The following is a 19,102-nucleotide window of genomic DNA, read 5'->3' on the forward strand; positions in this document are numbered from 1 at the left end:
ATATCCTACTTTTAGTACCATCCTTGGATTATAGGCTTTCATTTGACACCTCATTTGTCATTCTACCTGGTATAATGACAGAGAAGTTATATTCGCGGTCGGACAGACCGACGGACAAACAGCCTAGATTAAATTTATCACCTTTAGTACTATCCTTGGATCATAAGCTTTCATTTCACACTTCATTTGTCATTCTACCTGGTATAATGATGGAGAAGTTATATTCACGGTCGGACAGACCGACGGACAAACAGCCTAGATCAAATTTATCACCTTTAGTACTATCCTTGGATTATAAGCTTTCATTTGACACCACATTTGTCATTCTAGCTGGTATATTGACGGAGGAGTTGTGATTACAGAGAGACAGACAGACAGACAGACAGACAGACGGACAGACGGACGTGGATAATTAAAAGTTTTCACATTTTTTCAAAATTGGGTGAAAACAACAGTAAATTTAAATAAATACTACGACCATATAAATATTAAAACCACCATGTATTTTGTTAAATTTTTTTGTCATTTTAAAAAATGTTCGTACTTAGATGTATTATTTGAGTAACAATTATTATTTATATGTTCACATTAAATACCAACAACAATGCTTTTTCAAACAAAACCAACAAATATGATTTTGCTTTTCTCATATCATCTTGAAAATGTTGAATAATGAAAAATAAAAAAGCAACTGCTATATCAAAATAGCTGGCCGAACCATCTCTAATAGCCAATACCACGCCACGGGCCACGGCCATTCCACCTCAATGGGCGCCTCGCCTTAGAGAACATTATATACAGAGTGGGCCAAATAAAAGAATCCACCCCGATATTTGGCAGTATTTATTGGATTTTAAGAAAATAAAAAAACAGGTCAATTTTTGATCTAAGGGGGACACATTTTTACGGTACAAACATCTGTCATTTGTCAACTCCCTCCCTTCCACTTCCTCCACTCCTTATTTTTAAATAGGGAATTGGGGTCGTGTGCTAGCTCATTTGAAAGGTTATTCAATTCTCTATTCAGTAATATCAATATTGACATAAAAATTTATACAGGGTGTCCAAGAAAAATTATTTTAAATTAAATTAATTGACACAAAAAGAAGAATGTATGTAATTTATTTAACTCAGAATACATTCTACTGCTGATAAAAACCAGAAAACAATGTTTTTTTGATAAATAAACACTGTTTGTTGCTTAAATTCAATATTCAACCTACCAAGAGGCAGATGGGTGGAAGCTTGAACATTAAAATTAAGCAAAAGGCAGTGTCTATTTATCAAAAAACATTTTTTCTGCTTTCTGTCAGCAGTAGAATGTGTTCTGAGTTAAATAAATTACATACATTCTTCTTTTTGTGTCAATTAATTTAATTCAAAATAATTTTTCTTGGACACCCTGTATACATTTTTAAGTCGATGTTGATATTACTGAATAGAGGATTGAATAACCTTTCAAATGAGCTAGCACACGACCCCTATTCCCTATTTAAAAATAAGGAGTGGGGGAAGTGGAAGGGGGGAGTTGACAAATGACAGATGCTTGTATCGTAAAAATGTGTGCCCCTTAGATTTAAAATTGACCTGTTTTTTATTTTCTTAAAATCTAATATATACTGCCAAATATCGGGGTGGCTCCTTTTATTTGGCCCACTCTGTATTTTATTTTCTCAGTGTTTAGTGTAAGTACGTATCTCTGACTGACTTCTGTGGTTCTATTCATTAGCTCCTGAGGGGCTTCAGAACAGTCAAAGAAAACTACCGTATCGTCTGCGTATCTTATATTATTGATGCAATCTCCATTAATTTCGAATTCCAACTTCAATATAATCCACTGTTTCTTGAAAGATTTCATCAGAATATATGTTAAACAGCAGTTAATACATCCCTGACGGACCCCACGTTTGATTTTGATACCGTCGGATTCTCCTGCCTCTGTCCGGATAGACGATGTTTGATTCCAGTATAGATTGCTGTTGAATATTAAATTATAGGTGTGTATTCCAATATTGCATAATATCTTCATCAGCTTGTCCTACTTTACTATATCGAAAGCTTTATTATTATCAATGAAGCATGCATAAATATTGCAACTTACGTCTCTACCTCGTTGGAATAGCACTTGTGTACTAAAAAGAGCCTCCCTCATACCCACTGCATTCCGACAACCAAACTGTGTAGTGCTGAAATGTAGGGGCGGAAATCATATCCTCATTAAACTGAGGGACTTCAGCCTTCTGGCATGCTACGTATCTCCGAACATCCCTATGCAGAGATACCAAAGCATCGTAGACGAAATAATGAGTGCCGCTACAAACGAAAAAGACGTTATCGTTGCCGGGGACATCAGTTGTGGGGTTCCCCCATAAATGATAAAAAGGTGGAACTCTGGAATAAATGGATAGTCCAGGCTGGCCTCCAAGTTCTGAACAATAACAAACCAACTTTGAGAGAGGGCCAGCCAGACACACATCGATGTAACATTAGCAAGTGTAGGGCTATCCCGCAGAATACACGGCTGGGATGTCCTCGACGACCAGCTGTTTTCCCACCACCGATACATTAGGTACGAAATTAAGGTGAAGGGGGGAATAAGACGGACGATAGGACACACTGACATCTATTTTAACAAAACCACTGTCGGAGGTCAGAAAGATCAACGATGAAGAGATTTTTCTGACCTTGGCCAACTAAGAAGAGCACTAAAAGATGCAGCAAAGTTGGCCACCGTGAAGAAAAAGAATGATAAAAAATCCCCCTATTGGTGGACGGATGAGATTGAAGGTCTACGAGAGAGATGCCTCAGAGCTCGCAGGAATTAAACGAGAATCCAGGGCAGCCTCGAGCTCAAAGAAATATACAAGGAATTAAAAAAAGAATTAAATAAAAAAATAAAAGAGGAAAAAAAGGAAAAGTGGCATGCCCTTATAAAAGCATTGGACGAGGATGTATGGGGCGATGCCTACAAGATAACTATGAAGGCCCTGAAAATAATCGCCCCATATAAATTGGATGAGGACCAGCGGATGGAATCGGCTGAACTCCTCTTCCCCACCAAAGTCATCCAGAATTTTATAAAAATATTCCCAAATATGGTGGAGGAGTTTACAGAAGAGGAAACAAAAACCGCTGGTCAAGAGATGAAGACAGGGAAAGCTCCCGGCCCTGACGGGCTGCCACCAGAGGCAATCAAGATAGTAGCAACGGAGAAACCAGGTTTGATCAGAAGAATATGCAACGACCTACTGCAGAAACAAGAGTTTCCCAGAGACCTAAAGGAAGCGAACCTAGTTCTGCTCCTAAAACCTGGGAAACCCTCCGATTCGGCATCCTCTTATCGGCCAATATGCCTCCTAGACTGCCTTGGTTAATTCTATGAGGCGCTTATCAAGAAGAGGCTGGAAGACGTGTTGGAAGATGAGAGAGTGTTATCAAACCAGCAATATGGATTTAGAAAAGGCCGATCGACAGTCGATGCCGCGGCCTGGATAAGGAACATGACTAGAGTAAGCAAAAAAGTGGGTGGTCCTTGTTCTGTTGGACATAAAAACGCTTTCAACTCAGCAAACGGGGGCCTCATTATAGACAGAATAGTCGAAAGTGGGGCTCCGGGATATGTGTCCAACATAATAAAAGACTACCTATCTGAAAGAACCGTATGCATATCCAAGAAAAAGAAGATGAAAATGACCGCGGGAGTACCCCAGGGGTCAGTCCTGGGACCCTCACTATGGAATATATTATATAACGGGGTACTAGAAGTAAACACGGAGAGAGGAGTCAGGGCGATTGCATACGCGGACGACCTGGCCTTACTAGTCGAAAATGATTGGGGCATAATAGAAAAAGTAAACCGAGCAATAAAAAGGACCGCGGAATGGATAGAAGAAAATGATTTAAAACTAGCAGTAGAGAAAACGGAAGCGATAATCTTGAGGGGACCGAGATATAGAGAAAACATATTATTTAAGTACAAAGACTCCTTAATAAGACCCCAGAACACTGATAAATACTTAGGAATAACTTTCGATGACAAAATTAAATTCGGACGGAAGAAAGGACCTCCACACTAAACAAATTAATGCCAAATATAGGGGGTCCGGGATCACAAAAACGAGTTGTAATGTTGCAATCAATCATGTCCATCTTACTATACGGGGCCCCAGTGTGGCACGAGGTTCTAGAGATGGCAAAATACAGAGATATGCTTCTTAGAGCACAGAGGAAACCTCTGATCAGGGTGTGCAGCGCGTATAGAACCGTTTCAACCATTGCTTTACAAGTGGTGGCTGGGTCTGTGCCGGTGCACATTCTGGCCAGAGAGAGGGTCCGAATGCATCAGAGGGGCAACGGGGCAATTAGTTCAGGGACATAAGAAAGAAAGAGGAGATTGGAGATGTGGCAGAGGGAATGGGCAACTGAAGTCGGAAAGGCTGCCTGGACGAGATGCCTGATTCCGGATGAGGTTAGGTGGTATGAGTGCCGACATCGTCGCGTTAACTACTACTTCACACAGTTCTTGACGGGGCATGGATCGTTCAGGAACTACACCTTCCGTATAAGGAAAACGACGGACGATCTATGTCCCGAGTGTGGGGTGGTGGATGACGCGCGGCATGTCGTATTCATGTGCCCTGCATATCGTGCGGGGCGAACTGAGCTGCAGCTGGGTCTGGGGTCTCCTCTAGGTGAGCCACAAGAGCTCATGCATACAACTATCAGAAGCAGGAGGGACTTCGACTTGTTCATTGCTTTTGTCACAAAAACCATGAAGGATAAAGAAGAAAAAGAGAGACGACTACAGGCGGGATGACCCATATTACATATCATATTATTTATTTATAAAAAAAATCGTTTGTGTTGTGGTTGGTAGTCAGCAGGTAGAAAACCCTATACACCCTAACCACGCTGACTGCCTATTTAATTTTATCTATTTTACTTTTTAGCTGATTTTATCTGTTATTTATTATTTTATCGGATTTTATTAATTAACCTATTTAATTTTATTTTTAATTCTTACCGTTCTTTTATTTTCACTTTCTGCTTTGTCCTGTTCATGTACTCTATCTTTTCTTTCTATTCTCTGTTTCTCTCCCTTTTATTTTCTCTTCTTTTCTCTCCCTCATACGTTCTCTGCTCTTTTCTTTTTTTCATCTCTTTTATTCTTGTTTCTTCTTCTTATGTTATATTTGTCCGTATCGTTGTGGGGCAGTCGGTGGGGAAGGACCTTTTACATCCGACCTACATAGACTGCCCCATCAGATATCAGAGTCAGTGAGTGAATGGGTGGATGAGAAGGCGTGCATAGATGAAAGCATGAATGATTGGAGTTACTCGTAACTGTCAACTGGCATTCTTTGGTTGGTTCCATCTTGGTTTGGGTGGCGTCCTGGCTGCCCTACTACCCCGCGCGCGGCGACCGGTTTGGTGGGCTCGCGGGGGCGGGGGGCGGCCGGGTGGCCGGCTAATCCGTGGAATACACGCTGGGAGTGCCGGAGGGGAGCTATGAGTAAGGTCGACGAGTCAGATATGCTCGCTAAGAGCGGTTCCGGACCCGTCGGCTGGAGAAAGAGGAGGTGGGTTTAGTCGGTAGGCGGCCCGGAAAGATATAGGTAGGACGGACTGAATCCGACACACCTGGGACACCTTCCCAGACGGTCTTAAGAGGATTCCCACCTCCCAAAAAAAAACTGTGTAGTGCTGATTTTGAATTTTTTCTTCGCACATTCTATATAACCTTTGATGTATCATTTTTAGAAATAATTTTAAAAAATGGCTCATTAAACTCGTTCGGAAGTCACTGCAGGATACGGATTTTGGTTTCTTTGGTAAAGCAATAAATGTCGAATTTAGCCATGTCCTTTGTATTACTCCTCTTACTACATTAAATGTTTTTGTTGGGTGTTGAGTACAGTCGGTGTTAAATGGTATTATGAGTTTAGGATATGCATTGTCAGGTCTAGGAGCTTTGCCACCTTTTAGTTGTGTTATATTACATTTTTCACTTCATCTGATGTAATTGGTAAGTGGTCATCACATTTGTAGGATGGAGGTTGTTCGGATCTAGTATCATCAACGAGTTCTTGTATGTATTTTGTCCATCTGAAAATTTCTTGATTTGTGTCTGTGATGATCGTCCCTCGTCTCGCAGTTTGTTAGCGGTGTTGGATTTCTGAAGACCAGCTGCTTGTTTCACCTTTTTATGCATGTTAAACGTATCATGATTTTGTTCTAACAACTCTATCTCTTCACACTGTGATTTTAACCAACTTTCTTTGGCCTTTCGTATCCAATTTGTAATCAATTTGATTCCGAATTGCGTTTCCTGGTTGATCTTGCAGGGAGACCCAGGTATACAAACGTCTTGGTGGTAGTTTGAAGAATGTATTTAGTATTGCAAATTAATCTTTTTTACAAACACTTTTAATCTTTATTTACTTTCATTTATTTGCCCTAGACCAAAATCACCTATGAATTCACCGCTTCTTCCTGTACCTATTTTCGCATTTAAATTGTTTTGGTCACTCTGTCTAAATACTAGTAGTTGTATTAATGTTTATATTACTGAATAGAGAATTGAATAGCCTTTCAAATGAGCTAGCACACGACTCCTATTCTCAATAAAAATATCATCGATTACGTCATCCTTCCCAGATGGATAACATTATTAGTATGATATATTTGCCAAAAACTCATAATTTAAAAATAAAAATCGACCTGTTTTGGTAATTGCCCCCAAAATCGCCAATTCACTGTATATTATATACACCCTGAAAGGGACAATTTAGTGAAAAATTTTAAATTTTGTACTTATAGTATTAACCCAATTAATTCGACAAAAACAAGTATATCTGACGTGGCTAATTTTAAAATAATAAAAGATACTTTCCCCAAAAGAGACAATTCCTATAAATCTCCGTGTTTCTCCATACAATAAATTTTTCCTTCTTCTCCCACAATTTCAATCAAAAATCCCTTTTCGTCATGGCTTAGTACGCTCGATTAGACGTTTGTCACAGAAAAATATTGCGTCTTTCAATAACTGATAATATTGTTGGATATTTGTAGATGGATTTAAAGAAATGAGAACACGATGTACAAGGGATAGAGACAGCTGATGTAGTTTCTCGTTCTCACAAAAACAGCGTAATAAATCAGTGTTCGCTAGATAAATGATCCTAAAACTTAAAGGTTGGTTGAATGGGGAGTAAAAAGTGATTCACTAAAAAGGGGGCTGTTATTTTGAAATCTCGGAATATATGTACCTTTTATGGTTAAATTAATGGTATCTATCGAACTTGCACAACAAATTTATATAGATGTAGAAAATAATGTTGATACTACTTATATGTATATTAAAATACACATAAAAAAATTCAGTGTTAGAAGTGAACGAATCCATCCATCCTTTGTTTATTTTAATATAAAATATTAAAAGCAATGTAATATACGAAAAAAATTTACCAGCGTCTGTTACAAGAGGCTACAACTTAAATTGCTTTTTGAAGTTACTTCTTTAGGAGCGATTGGGAAAATGTCGAAAGTGAATTTTTATAAAAACGACAGTATGAACTACGCGCTCACAGACAGTATGAAGTTAGTTGTTAAATCTTTAAAGTTACGTATATATCAGTGCAAATAAAGTGTGAAAAACATATATTAGTGTTTTTAGTAAATATAATTATTATTATAATTTTTGTGTCTTTGGATTTGTCTTTGTTGGGGATAAGATACTAAATATTAAAATATGATGAAAAGAAGATTAAAAAGCAATCTTAATATTATTTGTACAATCTGTCAAAATATTTCATTTTAGTATCAATTTTACGGCCACCGCACACTGACGGCCATAGCTACACCGTCGTCGCCCGATAAACGTAGTCAAGCAGTGTTTAGCGCAGTTATGTTTTTGATGAATGACCGCTTAGGAACACCTTGTTGGTGCCTTGCATTTCTTTTTATTTTTGGTATTGTTTTAAAAAAATTGCCTGGAAAGTAGTAAGTTTTGAAATTAGTTTGATATTTAAATAAAATTCAAATAAAAGGAAAACTCTTTAAAGTACATATATTTATTTCGATCAAATTATTTAACACAAGTATACCTTTTTTCGTGCGTACAAAGTACACCCACATTCTTTTTTTATTTTCAGGTTTGCTCCTATATTTAACATATTCCAAGATACCATACTGTAACGTTTAACCGTTATCCTTCAGGAATTTGGCTTCGATCCGTCTATGGCGAGCTGTGCAATTGGCAGAGAGGCCGCCACTCGAGCTGGCTTTGCGCGCTCTACTTGGTCAAACTCTTTAAAGTAGACACGCCGCTACTAAGATTTTTTTCTCGCTTTTTAAGTGACGGATTTGGAACAGAAAATATGGGGTAAGAATGAAACATATATAACTAAAAGCAAGGAACACTAGCCAAGACCATTTTTAGAATTTCTATTCAATCAAAACTACATTTTTATCTTTGGGTTTTTCCACATAAAAGAAAATACAGAGCCGGCGTGCTGCTTGTTTCAAGTAAGTAATAATATATTGATATATTTATTATTTCTTCGTCAGAAAATAAAATTCATCATCATAGATCGTCGGCTTACTGCCAAAACCAACCAACTCCATTTTAAAAGTTTTGGGAAATCTACCTTTTAAACTTTAATTTGAAATTGAAAATCGACTGAATTTAAAAAAATTATTTAATAACTGAAAAATATGTTTGTCATACTTTTCAATTATTAAATCATTATTTAAATTCAGACGATTTTTCATTTCAAATTAAAGTTTAAAGGTGGGTTTCTCAAAACTTTTAAAAATGGAGTTGGTTGGTTTTGGCAGTAAGCCGACGAGATATTCCTTTGGTTATCCGTAGATATTACTTTTGACTAATAAATAATTTAAATTTCAAAGTATAACATAATATCCTTTATTCATTTGCAAAGAACATAATAGGGTCATGTTTTTTCTATTGTAAAACTTTAACTCCAATTTATTTCATGTCTTATCATTAGGTTTTTTCTTTAGTTTTATGTGATATATAAAAAGTTTCCACAGATATGATACAGCCTTCTGTCATCTACGGCGCAAGTCTCTGTTATGTCTGCATTGAAAGTAGCTCCAGAAGTTTTGACATGACATATACCTAACCTAATGTTTAATGTTTTTGTTTTGGCGTGGTCAATCTGTACTGTTAGATATATTGAAATACATAATAACTGAAATTTGATAAAATTTAAATTTTAGATTCCGTCACTTGAAAACTTACTCACTTGAATATGACCTTACTTACTTTGTAACCTAGATACCACTTATATTGTGGTAGCAACTCTTTTTACGGTTTACCCGTAGAGTGTGCCTTTTAAGAAGACCATTCCCTGATTTGACTGCAACCAGGATTTTTCGTAGGCCTTACCACCACAGCAGTTAACTAGTTTTACGGTGCCAAGAGGATGTTCCTATGGACTTTCAACTCTTTTAAATAGTGCTGTGAAAGATAAGTTGTCTACGTTTCATTATTTACTTTTGGTTAATATATATTTGCTTACAGTGTACACTTATTCATATGCATATGATCATGTAAACTACATATTTTTCTTGGTAGATAGGGTTTTTGGGTCGTTGTTTTTGTTCAAATATACATAACAGTTTTTTTTCAAATAAATAAAATCAGTTCTTGGTAAATAATCATTATAAATAATTGCATATCAAAATTTGATAGGTAATAGGGTTGTTAAAATTTATGTCGAGGTTTTTAAATAGGGAATATATCTAATATGTTTTTTTTTCAAAAAAGGATATAAACAGTACTGACCAACTCATTTATATAATTATTATGTTTGCTAGATGAGATACTTATTTTTTTGGTAACCGCAGATGTTCTTTTCGTGTATCTCATTCTAGTCGAGTTCATTTAGGTAATATTACTAACTTTTAGTTGTAAGACCTTTTTGCTATTCTAACGGACTTTGTTTTGGATTGTGATATTAATACCTTTGCTTGGCACAGCGGTAGTGGTTATTTGTTTGTTAGCTGCTATTAGGTCCTGTTCGATATTTACACCATCCACTACCACTGTTATTCAGTTTTGTGTTATAGGTTAATTGTTTACATAATATAACATAATATGTATTATAAATATATTTATTATTAGTAAGGTTGGTTTTTTAGTTCAGTATCTATTATCAGTATATAATATAGCAAGGCAAGGTTAATATTGAGTATTTTTGTATTTCAGGTGATTGTCTCCAGTGTCACTTATTTCCTGTCGTTCTTTACTTTAAAAATCTCGTGCTTTTCAAATTCCAGGCCCAGAAAGTAGGTTTTTTTTCGCCAAGGGTAAAGTAAAGTAAGCTTTTTCAAATTCTAGGCCCAGAAAGCCCGAGTTGGCGCCCATCTTCTTCTTTCCTAATTATAGTTTTTACATCACTCTATTCCCATCGTTCTCATAAAGTTGCCTTCCATTTTTGTATTAACAGGTCTCATTTTCTTCCTTTTTTCCATCGTTTGATTATACCATCTCTCTATTTTTATATCTCAAAGCCAATATTCAGTTTATTGAAGCTAGCCCGAATACTCACTTGAGGTATAGTGTCTCTCTGTCCTTTTGATTTGTTCTTCCGAGCTAAGCCACTCTTCATTAGTATCTTAAATCACTTCTCTTTTAGTTTTCCGCTATTTCGTCAGTTCTTCCCCTTCAAAATCTCAATACCCAGAGTATAGAGGTTTCACTACGTGATAATTTTTTCTAGTAATCAAAATAACTGAGGTAAGAATAGTGGTCTAATTCCTCTAACCTCAAACAAGGACATTCTCAAAGCACTCCCATTTTACCTGTACACGTTTTGTTTATAACTTCTTCTTCTCTAAGTGTCGTCTCATAATCGGATATCATCCTATTGGATATCATCATCACTACCTTTACTTCATCTACCGCTGCTCTGAAGAATTCTATAGAACTGCATTTAAACCAATCCCTTAAATTCTTCAACCATGACATTCTCATCTTTTTCCTATACCCCTTCCGTCTCTTATCTTTCCCTTATTATCAGTCTTAGCATTTCATATGGCTGTCCCCTCATTACGTGTCCAAGATATTGTAACTTTCTTATTTTTGTTGTGTTTGTTATTTCGCATTCTTTGCACATTTCTCGCAATACTTCCGCGTTCATGTTCTTCTATATTGATGCTATTCTAAGCATCCTTCTGTAACACCACATTTCAAATGACTGTAGTTTATTTATGTGTATCCACTTCAATACCAAGCTTTCAAGTCCATATTGCAGTATAGATAATACGTCTTTAGCATCTCAAAGCTCTTACTCTCAGTTCTAATCTAAGGTCTTTGTTGCAGAGAATTGATTACATTTTTACAAACGTATTTCTTGCTATTTCTGTCCTGGTCCTTATTTCTGTTTTTTGATCATTTTTCTCTGAAATCCCGATTTCTAGGTATTTGTATTAATCAACGCTTTGTATTGGTACATTACTCAAAAGTATGCTTGTGTGTTTTCATGGATATTTTCATGTATTTGGTCTTTTTTATGTTCACTTTTAGTCCATATTCTTATCAAAAACTGTTTGTCTTTGTAGTAGTAATTGGAGTTGTTCAGCAGAGCTTGCCATAATCACGGTGTCATCTGCATATCTTATCTTGTTAATAGATCTTCCGTTAATTATTCCTTCACTTTGAGTTTACAGATTTGTTTACATATTCGCACATTATAAGTCATTGACATTTGTTTGTAAAACACATCCAAATTAGACGATCTAAAGCTTTTGGCAAAAACAAATATGTATTATGACATCCTTTTAAATCACATAGTGGAATAAATTACCAGCAATGTCGACATCATATTATTATACAAAGTTGGCCGGTTATACGGGACAAAAAACTGATTGGAAAACATTGATATCTCCGTAACCATTATAAAAAAGTAATAAAATAAAAACTAAATAAAAATAAATCCTCTATTATTATGAAAATTGCAAGAATATTACAAATTATTACTAATAGAACAAAAGACCTGAATATACCTATAACATAACAGAAAAATTATGTAGCTTAGATCCTAATACATAGATACATTATTTAATAGATACGTTTACGAAAAACCAGTACCGCAAAATTGGAAAGAATGATAGATAAGCTCGATACAAAAAATGCAAAAATTATAGATAGTCCAGGCGCATCTGTTTTTAGATGGACGTTGAGAGGTGACTTATATTTTTTTGCAGAAATTGCTTGGAATTAACGCATATAATAATAATTGAGTTATCCTCCCACTCAAAAAGGTCCGGAACATTGTTTAAATAATCAAAATGTCAAAAAATGAAGGAAAAATTCGATTTTTTTCTTTGTTTTTAATTATAACTTTAAAAGTATTCGGTTCCGAGAAAAGTTACGCCAACATAAAAGTTTCGTAATAAGATTTCCTACAATATTGAATTGGTAAAAAATTTTAGAAATCGTCTTCCTTGTTGCAAAATAGCAATAATATCGAAAAAACCATAAAAAAAACAAGTATTCGCATTTTACGTTTTTCAACCATTTATGCATAGGACCTTCATATTTTAACCAGAAAAACTATATGATATAATAAAACAATACTGTAAATTTCATTACGATCGGTTCAATAGATCTTGCAAAATAAATTTTGCAACCCAGCTTTCCCAAAAAAATTCATTTTTTCAAAATGTCGCTGGACTGTAAATAAAGCAGGTAGCATGTTGAAATTTTTTTACATATAAAAGAATACTGTACCTTTCATTTGCAATTTGCAAAATTAAAATTGGTTAATTACCACGGCGTCAGGAGTTTTTTTTTTAAATAAACATTAATTTTTGGTGCTACGCGCAGGGCAGCGATTCACACAATTTGATTTCCACCAAAATTTCTTCCAATCTTTATTTAATACATTATTTTCTTACTCTATATTTTGTTGTTTTTTAATATTTTAATTCCACAGAAGCCAAACTAATTTGATTATTGTTTGTGAAATATAGTTTAAACAATTGCATATGTTCAAAAATAATAAACTTTCATTCTCTAAAGTAAAATATATGAACAAAGAAAGATTTTCCTAAAAAATTGTTATTTCAAAGGACGTATGTGTTTTTATTTTGCAATAAACAAATTTATTTATATGGAAATGTAATAAAAATTAAAATTTATCAGTCATTATCAAAGGTCATTGGAATGCCCAATCAGAGCAAACTATGCGCTGTCCTGCGCGTAGCACCAATAATTAAAGTTTATTTAAAAAAATTCCTGGCGTCGTGGTTGTTAACCGATTTTAATTTTGCAAATTGCCAATGAATGATACAGTATTCTTATATACGCAAAAAAAATCAACTTACTGTCTGCTTTATTTTCAGTCCTGCAACATTTTGAAAAAATGAATGAATTTTTTTGCGAAAGCTTGATTGCAAAATTTATTTTGCAAAATATAATAAACCGATCTTAATGAAATTTACAGTATTGTTTTACTATATCATAAAGTTTTTCTGGGTGAAATATGAAGGTCCTAAGTGTAGCATAAATGGTTGAAAAACGTAAAATGCGAATACTTGTTTTTTATGGTTTTTTCGCAATTATTGCTATTTTGCAACAAGGGTGACAATTTTTAAAATTTTTAATTAATACTATGTTGTAGGAAATTTAATTATGCAACTTTTATGTTGGTGCAACTTTTCTAGAACATGAATATTTTTAAATTTATAATTAAAAACGAAGAAAAAAATCGAATTTTTCTTTCTCTTTTTGACATTTTGATTATTTAAACAATGTTCCGGGCCTTTTGGAGTGGGAGGATAACTCAAATATTATTATATGAGTTATTTTCAAGCAATTTCTGCAAAAAATATGAGTCACCTTTCAACATCCAAATGTACTAATATCCTGGTCTAAGAGGCATTATAGAAGTTACGTGAGGACGTTATTTTAAAGATACAGTTTAACACATTTACGTAACATTCACCCCTGTGATGTATCTTCTTCTTCTTCTTCTCGTTGTCCTTATGCCCTATAAGAGCGTCGGACTTTGGTATTGCTTATCCGTCTTTTAACCATTTCTTCAACGCCTTCTGGTCTCCTGCCATTTCCTTCATCTGTTGCACTGTTTTCCCTCTCTTTGTCCCGATTTCCTCGATTTGCTCCATCCACCCCTTTCTAGGTCTGCCCCTTCTTCTTTTCCCCTTTCTTTTGGCATCTGTCACCTTCTTGACTAGTCTGTTCTCGTTCATCCTAGTTATATGTCCAAACCAATTCAGTTTTCTTTTTTCTATTTTTTTTTCTATTGGTTCCTGGCTTAGCACGTTTCTGATGTTTTCGTTCCTTTCCCTGTCCATCTTCGTCTTTCCAGCTATTTTTCTCAGATGCTTCATTTCTGCTGCATTTATGGCACTTTCATGTCTCTTATTTGTGACCCATGTCTCGCTTGCATATAGAAGAGTTGGTACTGTGATTGTATTATATACATGTATTTTTGTTTCCTGGCTGATTTCCCGTTTTCCCAGTATCGTATTATTAATCGCATAGTATATTTTCGTAGCTTTCTTTGTCCTATTTGCAATTTCTAGGTCTAGCTTTCCGTCATTTGATATTATCGTTCCCAGGTACTCGTAGGCCGTCACCCTCTCCAATTCTTGTCCTCTACAGAACACTCGTGTTTCACCTCCAATCACCTGCTCCTGCTGACCTATTTTCATCGTCTTGCATTTGCTGATGTTTATTTCTAATTTCATTTTCTCTATTTCCTCAGTCCATACATCAATTAGTCGTTGCATCTTTCTCGGGTTGTCTACTATGAGAACGACGTCGTCCGCATACAGTAATCCTTCTATCATAACTGGTGTTAGGTGTGTGTAGCCTATTATTGTTTTTAATTGATTAGTCCTTATTTTCACGTTTTTAAATAATTGATCCATAATTATGACGAATAGGAGTGGGCTTAGGCTATCTCCCTGTTTTATTCCCTTGTTCATCCTAAATTCTAGTGATCTGCTACCTCCCATTTGTACTATTCCCACCACTCTACTGTACGTACTTTTAATTATCTCTAATAGTTTCCTCGGTATTCCACAATACTTTCCGGTCTACTGAGTCGAACGCTGCTTTAAGGTCTATGAAGGTTATATATATGTTTGTTCCTCGATCATTATTTTTTTCTATTATACTTCGTAGTATGCTTATGTTGTCTACTGTTTGTCTTTGGGCTCTGAATGCTGTTTGTTCGTCTTCAAGTTTTTCTTCTACCTCTGTTCTTAATCTTCTTTCTATTATTCTCGTATATAGCTTGAACACTGCTGATGAGAGGCATATATCTCTATAGTTTCCACAGTTGGATTCTTCTCCTTTCTTGTGAATTGGGATCAGTAAGTTTTCTTCCCACTCTTTCGGCATTTTATTTGTTCTCCATGCTTCTCTCATTATTTCCAGCAACCACTTCTTTCCTTCTTTCCCTATCCATTTTATCATTTCGGGATCAATTTTATCTGCTCCGCTCGCTTTTCCTATTTTTATTCTACTTATCGCTTCTTCCAATTCTTCTGTACTTATTTCTTCCATTTGGTTTTCGTCTTCTGCTGTCTGTTCTATGGTTCCCTCTGTCTCTATTTCTTCACTTTCCTCGCCCATATATTTCTCTTCATAATATTCTCTCCACACCTCTAGTATTTCTGTTGTATTTGTCTTTAGTTTGTTATGTTTGTCTTTTACACCTCTGAGTTCTTTTTTTTTCTTTCCTCTTAGACTCCTTACTTTATTCCAGAAGCATCTGTTGTTGTCTCTATAATTTTGGTTTAGGGATTCTCCAAACTTTTTCCAACTCTCTTTTTTTCCTTTTCTTATTAGTTCTTTCACTATGTTTCTGTGTTTTTGGTATTCTTTTTTATCTTGATCCTCTCTTGTGCGATTGTATTTTTTCCATGCCTTTTTCTTTTTCCTCACTCCTTCCTGTATATCTGCATTCCACCATTCCGTCTTTTTCTTTAATTTTCCGACTGTTAGATTTCCGCATATCTCTTCTGCCTTATTTATTATTACTTCTTTAAATTTTTCCCATTTTTCCTCCATATCCATTTCTATTTTCTTTCTCTCCTCCATTTTGAACTCCTTATCAGTTTCTTCTTGGTATCTCCTTTTCTTTTGTTCATCTTTTAGCTTTTTTATTGCTATTCTGCTGTATTCTATCTGTTCTTGTTGTACCGGTTTTCGCCATGTCATCTCTGCCATTACCAGTCTGTGATCAGTTCCGATCTCTGCTCTCTGTTCTGTCCATACTTGTTTTATATTTTGTTTCATTTCTTGAGTGTAGACTACGTAATCTATTATGCTTTTTGCATCTCTGCCTTCTGCTACAAATGTATATTTATCTTGTAGTAATTGCTGTGTAAACGAGTTTCCTATTAATAGGTCGTTTATCTGGCAGAATCTGATCATTTTAATTCCATTTCTGTTTAGGATCTCTTCACCATGTCTTCCCATGCACCCAAGTCCTTTGTTTTCATCTTTTCCTATCCTTGCATTCCAATCTCCCATTAACACTATTCTTTCACATTTTTCTCGTATCTCATCTAGGGTATTCTGTAGTTCATTGTAGAAATCTTCCATTTTTTCTTCTTCCGTTCCTTCTGTTGGTGCATATATTTGCACTATGTACCATTCCTCTTCCATTTCTATTTTTATATACATGATTCTCGAGGATATAGGTTTAAAATATGATATTTTTTTTTCTATTGTCTCTGTGACTAATATGCCTACTCCTTCTTTCGCTCTAAGTTCTTTGTCTACCCCATGAGTAATATATGGTGTAATTTTCTGATATTTTTTCTTTTCCTCTTCCACATTTCTTTGTTTCGCTAATACCTATTATTTGCATTTTAAATTCTTGCATTTCTTGCACTAATTCGTATTCCTTTCCTCTTTACGTTATTTTAAAGATACAGTTTAACACATTTACGTAACATTCACCCCTGTGATGTATCAAACACGTTATAAACAACGTGCACGTTATCCTGCATTTACGTTAAATTCTACAAATTGATGTGTTGTATGACAAGTAACGTTTCTCAAAAACGTTATCTGGTAACATAACAGGTTCATTTTAACGGGACCTATTTAACCTCTTGTTATAAAATAACGTGTAGTATAAAGAATAAATAAAAATAAAAAATGGACAATTTAGTCCAGAATTTTGTCAGATTGTAAACGTCAGGTTATTAAAATAATTAGATGATGCTATTAGAAAGTTTGTTAAAGTTATTTTTTAGAAATAGTGTATTATTTTTTGAGGTTATGTTATTTGAAAACAAAAACGTTTTACCAAACAGCACAAGTACATCTCTGGGACGTACCCGGGATGTACCACTAGGACATTCGTACGTCCTGAGGACGTACGTTTCAGGTCCTGGGACATCCTCGGGACGCACTGAGGACGTCCGATGTTACAAAATCATCCGTGCCCAGGACGTCCGACTAAACTCTCCTGGGGACGTCCGACTAAAACCTCCTTGGTACGGTCTTCCAAAACCTCCTTGGAACCTCCGACCAAACCTTTTTAGGGGATATGTAAAATGTTTTCAGAAATTTTAAACATGGCCTTTAATTACTATTAAATAATGTTGAAAAAGTCTAAAATTATTTTATATAAATTTACTCATAATTTTTAAAGATGAAATCTGCATTTAAAATGAAAAACACATACCTACCTATTACCTATATAATCACCCCTGTGATGTATCAAACACGTTATAAATAACGTGCACGTTATCCTGCATTTACGTTAAATTCTACAAATTGATGTGATGTATGACAAATACCGTTTCTCAAAAACGTTATCTGGTAACATAACAGGTTCATTTTAACGGGACCTATTTAACCTCTTGTTATTAAATAACGTGTAGTATAAAGAATAAATAAATATAAAAAATGGACAATTTAGTTCAGAATTTTGTCAGATTGTAAACGTCAGGTTATTAAAATAATTAGATGATACTATTAGAAGGTTTGTTAAAGTTATTTTTTAGAAATAGTGTATTATTTTTTGAGGTTATGTTATTTGTAAACAAAAACTTTTTATTCATATAAATGAAGAAAACATACAGACTATAGAGACCAGTTTGGCCAGATTGGGTAAATCCATTTGAATGTACCTTTTGTAGTTTATTTCAATCCTTGTTGAGCCATTTTATAACATAACAACACGACAAGCAAAAATGAAATAAAATACACAAGAGAAAGAACACCTCACGGTCCGAACCGAGAGCCGGGAACTAAATAACATCTTGGTTTTATTTATAACGGGTTTGTTACATCACAGGGCTGAATACAAAACAAATTTTTATTAAAATTTAACAAACAATAAGACGCCTTTTTATGTTCTTCTTTGCTTGCTCCTCCACATTTTGATAATTCTTTTACCTACAATCGTAGATAAAAGAATATACCTAAGTTCCTACCTTATATAAAAAAACTTATGCCATGGCTGATCGGGTTCTTGCTGAAGTAATGGCTGCATTCAGCAGAAAACTGCGATGACTAATCGATTACTTAGCGATGTGTAATCGCTAACGATTCTTCTGAATGGTATACTTTCATGTACATACGAAAAAGGTTATGTATAACTGTCACATTTTTCAAAATGATTTGCAAATACGTGAAAGACACCCCAAGAACAGAAATGAGAATTATTATGAAATGGTAATTTATAAATAACCCCATTTAATTCATACATAGTTTCAAATTCTTGAATTTCTTGCGACATAGGTAAACCTAATAGGTACATACGAATAATCCAACTAAGCAGTTCAGATATTTATCAGTGTGATTTATATGCCTTTCAGCCTTCCTTGCCTTCAATTCATGTTTTTTTAAGATACATAACTTAAAATATACGTGTTAGACACACGTCATACGTCAATCTTATTTTGATTTGCTAAGTAATCATATTTCAAAACCGATGTTTAAAATGGCGACCGATAAGTCATCGAATGATAACTAATCGACAATTTATGTGGCATTCAGCAGAAAATCACTAAGCGATTAGTCATCGATTGAGTCTGCTGAATGCACCCATTGTATCTAGCTGTCTGTTTGCATAGAAAT

Source organism: Diabrotica virgifera, chromosome 4 (assembly GCF_917563875.1).
Source record: "Diabrotica virgifera virgifera chromosome 4, PGI_DIABVI_V3a".
NCBI lineage: Eukaryota > Metazoa > Arthropoda > Insecta > Coleoptera > Chrysomelidae > Diabrotica > Diabrotica virgifera.